Genomic DNA, 9,826 nt, shown 5'->3' on the forward strand with positions numbered 1-9,826 from the left:
AAGGTCTCTACAGCAACCGGATCAGCTTTCCTGAACAGCTGATGACTATATTTAACACGAGTTGCAGCATAAAAATCTTTTAAAGTTAAAATTTGCGCATCATGATCTGAAAGGCCATTCACCTTTTTTCTAACAGAATGCCCTTCTAGTAATGAGGAATGAACAAAAATGTTGTCTATGGTTGTTCTACTGTTCCCTTGCACTCTCGTTGGAAAGAATACGGTTTGCATAAGATTATATGAATTAAAGAGGTCTACCAGCATCCTCTTCCTTGCACAATCACTTATACAATTAATATTGAAGTCACCACATATAACTAACTTTTTGTATTTCCTATAAAGTGAACCAAGAACCTCCTCTAGCTTTAGCAAAAATGCTGTGAAATCGGAGTCTGGGGATCTATAAATAACAACAGTTACAAGTTTAACTCCGTTAAATTTAACCACACCTGCACAACATTCAAACACCTTTTCAGTGCAGTACTTTGAAACATCAATTGACTCAAATGCGATGCCGTTTTTCACATACATGGCTACTCCCCCACACCGCAAAGAGCTCCTCGAAAAGCAGCCAGCCAACCTGTATCCTGGTAAAGGAAGCCTCTGAATTATCTCCTTATTTAAGAAGTGTTCAGATATACCAATAATTTCAGAGTCAACATCTATAAGCAGTTCACTAACTTTATCCCTAATACCTTGTATATTTTGATGAAATATACTAATTCCCTCATTACTCGGATACCTAAGCTTTGTCAAAAGTGATTCCCTTGTTAGAGAGACTTCCATTAAGCAGGAATACCTATCAGCTGACTTCAATCTAAAAAAGGTGCTTTAACCGCTTGGCCACTCCGGCCGGCCTGATGTCAGTGTAACTTCGTCTCGTACAGTACACACCACCGACTAGTGTGTAAATGATAGAGATGTAGTTCTCAATGCCAGGTACAACTGCATTAGTGTTGTCACCAGGTCTGGTTAAAAAAAAAAATTGTTCAAATGGCTCTGAGCACTATGGGACTTAACTTCTAAGGTCATCAGTCCCCTAGAACTTAGAACTACTTAAACCTAACTAATCTAAGGACATCACACACATCCATGCCCGAGGCAGGATTCGAACCTGCGACCGTAGAAGTCGCGCGGTTCCAGACTGTAGCGCCTTTAACCGCTTGGCCACTCCGGCCGGCCTGATGTCAGTGTAACTTCGTCTCGTACAGTACACACCACCGACTAGTGTGTAAATGATAGAGATGCAGTTCTCAATGCCAGGTACAACTGCATTAGTGTTTTCACCAGGTCTGGTTAAAAAAAAAAATTGTTCAAATGGCTCTGAGGACTATGGGACTTAACATCTGTGGTCATCAGTCCCCTAGAACTTAGAACTACTTAAACCTAACTAACCTAAGGACATCACACACATCCATGCCCAAGGCAGGACTCGAACCTGCGACCGTAGCGGTCACGCGGATCCAGACTGAAGCGCCTGGAACCGCTCAGCTACACCGGCCGGTCCAGGTCTGGTAGGATATATAAGCGGCGTAAACAGCGACAGATATTGAATGATCACTGTGAAGGATTTGGAGATGCCGCGTGCTAATGTCTACATCTACATCTACGTGATTACTCGGCAATTCACAATGAAGTGCCTGGCAGAGGATTCAATGAACAACCTTCAAGCTGTCTCTCTACTGTTCCACTCTCGAACGGAGCGCGGGAAAAACGAGCACTTAAATTTTTCTGTGCTAGCCCCGATTTCTCTTATTTTATCGTGATGATCATTTCTCCCTGTGTAGGTGGGTGCCAATAGAATATTTCGCAATCGGAGGAGAACACTGGTGATTGAAATTTCATGAGAAGATCCCGTCGCAACGAAAAATGCCCTTGTTTTAATGATTGCCACTCCAATTCACGTACCATGTCTGTGGCACTGTCTCCCCTATTTCGCGATAATACAAAACGAGCTGCCCTTTGTACTTTTTCGATGCCTTCCGTCAGCCCACCTGATGCGGATTCCACACCGCACAACAATACTGCAGAATAGGGCGGACAAGCGTGGTGTAAGCAGTCTCTTTCATAGACCTGTTGCACCTTCTAAGTGTTCGCCAATGAATCGCAGTCTTTGATTTTCTCTACTCACAACATTATCTATGTGATGGTTCCAATTTAGGTTACTTGTAATTTTAGTCCCTAAGTATTTTGTTGAATTTACAGCGTTCAGATTTGGTCACTTATCTCGTAATCGAAATTTAGCGGATTTCTGTTAGTACTAATGTGAATAACTTCACACTTTTCTTTATTCACGCTCAATTGCCACTTTTCGCACCATACAGATATATTATCTAAGTCATTTTGCAATTCGTTTTGGTCATCTGATGACGTTACAAGTCGGTAAATGACAGCATCATTTGCAAACAACCTAAGACAGCTACTGAGATAGTCTCGTATGTCGTTAATATACACTCCTGGAAATGGAAAAAAGAACACATTGACACCGGTGTGTCAGACCCACCATACTTGCTCCGGACACTGCGAGAGGGCTGTACAAGCAATGATCACACGCACGGCACAGCGGACACACCAGGAACCGCGGTGTTGGCCGTCGAATGGCGCTAGCTGCGCAGCATTTGTGCACCGCCGCCGTCAGTGTCAGCCAGTTTGCCGTGGCATACGGAGCTCCATCGCAGTCTTTAACACTGGTAGCATGCCGCGACAGCGTGGACGTGAACCGTATGTGCAGTTGACGGACTTTGAGCGAGGGCGTATAGTGGGCATGCGGGAGGCCGGGTGGACGTACCGCCGAATTGCTCAACACGTGAGGCGTGAGGTCTCCACAGTACATCGATGTTGTCGCCAGTGGTCGGCGGAAGGTGCACGTGCCCGTCGACCTGGGACCGGACCGCAGCGACGCACGGATGCACGCCAAGACCGTAGGATCCTACGCAGTGCCGTAGGGGACCGCACCGCCACTTCCCAGCAAATTAGGGACACTGTTGCTCCTGGGGTATCGGCGAGGACCATTCGCAACCGTCTCCATGAAGCTGGGCTACGGTCCCGCACACCGTTAGGCCGTCTTCCGCTCACGCCCCAACATCGTGCAGCCCGCCTCCAGTGGTGTCGCGACAGGCGTGAATGGAGGGACGAATGGAGACGTGTCGTCTTCAGCGATGAGAGTCGCTTCTGCCTTGGTGCCAATGATGGTCGTATGCGTGTTTGGCGCCGTGCAGGTGAGCGCCACAATCAGGACTGCATACGACCGAGGCACACAGGGCCAACACCCGGCATCATGGTGTGGGGAGCGATCTCCTACACTGGCCGTACACCACTGGTGATCGTCGAGGGGACACTGAATAGTGCACGGTACATCCAAACCGTCATCGAACCCATCGTTCTACCATTCCTAGACCGGCAAGGGAACTTGCTGTTCCAACAGGACAATGCACGTCCGCATGTATCCCGTGCCACCCAACGTGCTCTAGAAGGTGTAAGTCAACTACCCTGGCCAGCAAGAACTCCGGATCTGTCCCCCATTGAGCATGTTTGGGACTGGATGAAGCGTCGTCTCACGCGGTCTGCACGTCCAGCACGAACGCTGGTCCAACTGAGGCGCCAGGTGGAAATGGCATGGCAAGCCGTTCCACAGGACTACATCCAGCATCTCTACGATCGTCTCCATGGGAGAATAGCAGCCTGCATTGCTGCGAAAGGTGGATATACACTGTACTAGTGCCGACATTGTGCATGCTCTGTTGCCTGTGTCTATGTGCCTGTGGTTCTGTCAGTGTGATCATGTGATGTATCTGACCCCAGGAATGTGTCAATAAAGTTTCCCCTTCCTGGGACAATGAATTCACGGTGTTCTTATTTCAATTTCCAGGAGTGTAGATCAGGAACTATAGAAGGCCTACAATACTTCCTTGGGGAACGCCTGATATTATTTCTATTTTAATCGATGACTTTCCGTCTATTACTACGAACTGTGACCTTTCTGACAGGAAATCACGAATCCAGTCGCACAACTGAGGCGATATCCCATAGGCACTCAGTTTGATTAGAAGACGCTTGTGAGGAACGGTGTCGAAAGCCTTCTGGAAATCTAAAAATATGGAATCAATTTGACATCCCTCGTCGATAGCACTCATTACTTCATGAGTATAAAGAGCTAGTTGTGTTTCACAAGAACGATATTTTCTGAATCCGTGCTGACTACGTGTCAATAAATCGTTTTCTTCGAGGTACTTCATAATGTTCGAATACAGTATATGTTCCAACACCCTACTGCAAATCGACGTTAGTGATATGGGCCCGTAATTCAACGGATTACTCCTGCTTCCCTTTTTGGGTATTGGTGTGACTTGGGCGACTTTCCAGTCTTTAGGTACGGATCTTTCTGTCAGCGAGCGGTTGTATATAATTGCTAAATATGGAGCTATTGTATCAGCTTACTCTGAGAGGAACCTGACTGGTATACAACCTGGACCGGAAGCTTTGCTTTTATTAAGTAATGTCAGACAGCGTTGTCAACCTCTGACAGAGGGGCTTCACCATGGGATGTTGCAGGAATTTCCGGGCACTTGCCTTGAGTGATTTAGGGAAACGGTGATGGCTGGAGAGAGGTCTTTTATCCAGATCACTCACAATATAAGCGAGGCGTCCTAATCAGTCCATTTCGCTCCGTGGGTAGAACCTACTAGAAGAGAACACTCTACCTACCACAGAGGGACAGTTGCCACGGCCACGTGATACACAGAGGCACGTGCAACTACGAGGGCGTGCTGAAAAGTAACGCCTTAGATTTTTTTATGTGTAAATTTTGAAAGCTTTTTAAATAAAACTGACTTTATTGATATTCTACATCCTTATTTTTCAGGTCTGCTTATTTATTTCTCAAAGTAGTCACCCTGTGATGAACTAATTTCTTCCAACGAGAGAGACGAGTTTGCCGATACCGACACTGTGGAATGTACGACTTTGTTCACGGAGCCGCAACCCCACTCTGGGAGCACCGCTTCACCACTACAAAGAGAAGTACTCGAAGGTGTTGTTTATGTTTTGGGAACAGATGAAAATCGCATGGGGCCAAGTCGGGACTGTATGAAGGATGATGGATGACACAGAATCCAAGGTGTCCGATTGTTGTGGATGTCGCAGCGCTGTTGTATGGTCCGGCACACCGCCATGCTGAAGATGAGTGGATGAACTCTTCGAATTCGACACTCGATTACAACACGCTGTTTCTCACACAATGACGTAGTCAACTGATATTGAGAACAGAATAATGAAATCGGAGGCATTACTTTTCAGCACGCTTTCGTATTTTTTGGTTTTAAGGGTATTTACAAATAAAAGTATTCGTCATATTCTAAAACGAAAATAACTGCTGTTTACTGTGCAGAAATATACAGAACTTTGTGAAGTTCTACACTATTACATAAAATATGATAAACTGTGTGATAAACACAATAAAGTACTATGAAAAGAAAAGTTATTTCAGCTGTAAAATTAATGTGCAAAATGAAATACTTTTAAATCTGTTTACCATATGTAAAGGCAAATATTAACTGTGACAGCGAGAAGTGTTGATAGTCTCATTAACAAATGGAACAGTATGGCTTAAGAAGCTTCAGAGACTGCAGTGATAATCGAGTCTTTTAAATACAACTAAAGTTATCATAAATAAAGCAGTTCGGCCCCTCATCCTATCAGTCATCCAGTTCCGTGACGCCCTTGGGGCGTGGAGGAAGAACAACACGCTGGCGGAAATGCGAAGTATTACACCATGAAAACCGTAACAGAACAGTAAAGGACTGATACTTCAGTATTTCCATTTCAGTGGGATAAGGCGATTAAACTTTCATGCTTATGCGAAATTATTTTTCAGTAGATAAAAAAGCCATCCCTACAGATGAAGTATGGTGTGAGCTCATGATGGCTACTGGGCATCCCCGACGTTACTGGGAGTTTTCAGATAGTGATCGCCACGCAGCAAGCCCAGACAACGTGCATCTGCAGCTCACCGGAATCTTTCGGATTTTGAAAACAGTCGAATCATCAATTGGTGACGAACTACCGTTGGGAGAGCAGAATGGCTAGAAGATAAGGCATTATCCATTATAGAAGAACTACACCACAAGACGATCATACGTTTGTTCGTCTCGCTATGGCGAACAGGTAGAGGACAATAGCTGAAACATGTAAAGAGCGCCGTGCGGGATTAGCCGAGCGGTCTAAGGCGCTGCAGTCATGGACAGTGCGGCTGGTACCGGCGGAGGTTCGAGTCCTCCCTCGGGACAGGTTTGTCCTTAGGATAATTTAGGTTAAGTAGTGTTTAAGCTTACGGACTGGTGACCTTAGCAGTTAAGTCCCATAAGATTTCACACACATTTGAACATGGAAAGAGGTTATTGGGGACCTAGATTGACATGTTAGGTTTCCATGTGACGTTTAGTATTTGACACCGTAACACAGATAATAGAGCATTATAGAGCCAGAGTCAAACTGAGTGGCATTCTGTGCTGTACAGCTATGAGGCTCGCTTCTGCCTCTGCCAATCAGATTGATGCTAACAATATTATGTGGGTGACATGGTGAAAGATCATAGGAGGCGGCGATTCTCGAGACCCAGATCTTTCCAACTTCTGAAATAACGGTGTGGGGAGCCACTGGATATGACAAGACTTCCGATAATTTCTGAAGTGAGGCTGAAGGCTCGCCAGTATGTGGCAAGGAAGGTAAACGCTGTTGTCATCCCATTCGTGCCCAGGTACCAAATGGCATATTCCACCAGATAATGCAACAGCCTGCACTGCAGTTTACACCAAAAATGTATTGAGGAATGTGTGGGACTGTGGCTGGCCTTGCGAATCCGCTGATTTGGCACTGATGAGGATCTCTGGGGGTGTTGTAGGCAGACATAAAAACCAACCTCTAACCAGCACTCTTCATGAACAATCACAGCATTTGACCCGTTCCAGGAACATATCTGCCTGTCGTTGCCAGAGAGGCTTGCTGTGAGTGAAGTGTGACTGGTGTTCTCTGTGGCTGTCGAGGAAGCCTGAGCGCTGTCGGCCGCTATGGAGTCTCGCCGAGACTGCCTGAGGACGAGGAAATGGACGCACTGTCGGCCGTAGTGCGTTGGGGAGCAACCAGTCTGTGTATTGATGTCACGGAGGTGCGGTCGCTCAGCGACAACGGTTGTACCGAGCTGCAGGCAAAGCGTGCACAATCTGTGTTCCACATTTTGCTGTCGTGTATGGAATACATCACCTGAGTCGAAGCCGTGCAGTTACAGGCGACGAGTGGAGGCTGACTGTCATCTTCTTGCTGCCATGTATTGAGTACGACGCCCGGAGAGATGATATGCCTGTCGCATTCCGGTGAATGTGGACATGAAAGTGACAGGGCCATGTCAGCATGCTGTTCACCTATGATTGTTAGGGGATAGATAGCCACCAAGCCATTAATCGCTGGAGTGTTGTTGTTGTCTGCTTGTTGTGGATCATCGTGCATTCTGTTCTGATAAGAAGGGAAGGCAGAAAGGTGGAAGGAGTATATAGAGGGTTTATACAAGGGCGATGTACTTGAGGACAATATTATGGAAATGGAAGAGGATGTAGATGAAGATGAAATGGGAGATAAGATACTGCGTGAAGAGTTTAACAGAGCACTGAAGGACCTGAGTCGAAACAAGGCCCCGGGAGTAGACAACATTCCATTAGAACTACTGATAGCCTTGGGAGAGCCAGCGCTGACAAAACTCTACCATCTGGTGAGCAAGATGTATGAGACAGGGGAAATACCCACAGACTTCGAGAAGAATATAATAATTCCAATCCCAAAGAAAGCAGGTGTTGACAGATGTGAAAATTACCGAACTATCAGTTTAATAAGTCACAGCTGCAAAATACTAACACGAATTCTTTACAGACGAATGGAAAAACTGGTAGAAGCCGACCTCGGGGAAGATCAGTTTGGATTCCGTAGAAATGTTGGAACACGTGAGGCAATACTAACCTTACGACTTATCTTAGAAGAAAGATTAAGAAAAGGCAAACCTACGTTTCTAGCGTTTGTAGACTTAGAGAAAGCTTTTGACAACGTTAACTGGAATACTCTCTTTCAAATTCTGAAGGTGGCAGGGGTAAAATACAGGGAGCGAAAGGCTATTTACAATTTGTACAGAAACCAGAAGGCAGTTATAAGAGTCGAGGGGCATGAAAGGGAAGCAGTGGTTGGGAAAGGAGTGAGACAGGGCTGTAGCCTCTCCCCGATGTTATTCAATCTGTATATTGAGCAAGCAGTAAAGGAAACAAAAGAAAAATTCGGAGTAGGTATTAAAATTCATGGAGAAGAAGTAAAAACTTTGAGGTTCGCCGATGACATTGTAATTCTGTCAGAGACAGCAAAGGACTTGGAAGAGCAGTTGAACGGAATGGACAGTGTCTTGAAAGGAGGATATAAGATGAACATCAACAAAAGCAAAACGAGGATAATGGAATGTAGCCAAATTAAATCGGGTGATGCTGAGGGGATTAGATTAGGAAATGAGACACTTAAAGTAGTAAAGGAGTTTTGCTATTTAGGGAGCAAAATAACTGATGATGGTCGAAGTAGAGAGGATATAAAATGTAGACTGGCAATGGCAGGGAAATCGTTTCTGAAGAAGAGAAATTTAACATCGAGTATAGATTTAAGTGTCAGGAAGTCGTTTCTGAAAGTATTTGTCTGGAGTGTAGCCATGTATGGAAGTGAAACATGGACGATAACCAGTTTGGACAAGAAGAGAATAGAAGCTTTAGAAATGTGGTGCAACAAAGGAAGGCTGAAGATAAGGTGGGTAGATCACGTAACTAATGAGGAGGTATTGAATAGGATTGGGGAGAAGAGAAGTTTGTGGCACAACTTGACTAGAAGAAGGGATCGGTTGGTAGGACATGTTTTGAGGCATCAAGGGATCACAAATTTAGCATTGGAGGGCACCGTGGAGGGTAAAAATCGTAGAGGGAGACCAAGAGATGAATACACTAAGCAGATTCAGAAGGATGTAGGTTGCAGTAGGTACTGGGAGATGAAGAAGCTTGCACAGGATAGAGTAGCATGGAGAGCTGCATCAAACCAGTCTCAGGACTGAAGACCACAACAACAACAACAAGTTCTATTTAGTCTGCTTTCCTCTTTATTGCTGTTTGCTACTACAGCAGTGTGACGTGGACATAGTGTTGATCGTTAGTGTTTGCTTTGCAGTGATTGTTGTTGATTAGTTGCTGAGTGACACTGTTTGGCAGACAGTATGGCTGATCGGTGTATGAGCGACATGGATTTGGTGTTGTGGTTTATTATGGCGACTTCCTTTTTGTTGCGGCTTTTGCGCCGTGTTAGTATCATGCGTTGCGTCACTTTAGTGTTGCCTGCTAGCATGAGCTTGTGTCTTATTAAACTGCATATGTTAGTTTATTTGTCGCTAGCACAAATGAGGGCTTTGTTTTGGTTGCCAAGATTGTTCCTCATTCTTCCCTTTGTAAGATTAGTATTAAGTTTGGCTTGTAGTTGTTACATATATTGTACCTGTGTGTCTGTTAAGTAATTGAAAGCACTCTCATGTTCCATTGAAAGTTTAGTTTACGAAGGGTGCCACCATTTGGTTGCTCTTAAATATTTACTGCGCTGTTAGCGCCGGGACTGAGCGACAGGTGATCAAATGTATGAGAGCTATCAATGCGAGGTTGTCACCATTTAACTGTGTTAAAATTTAGTGCGCTAGTGACGCTAAGGTTGCATGAGGGTTTTAATACATGTGACGTCAATTGATATATGTTTGTTACGTATGTTTATAAAGT

Source organism: Schistocerca nitens, chromosome 1 (assembly GCF_023898315.1).
Source record: "Schistocerca nitens isolate TAMUIC-IGC-003100 chromosome 1, iqSchNite1.1, whole genome shotgun sequence".
Classification (NCBI taxonomy): Eukaryota; Metazoa; Arthropoda; class Insecta; order Orthoptera; family Acrididae; genus Schistocerca; species Schistocerca nitens.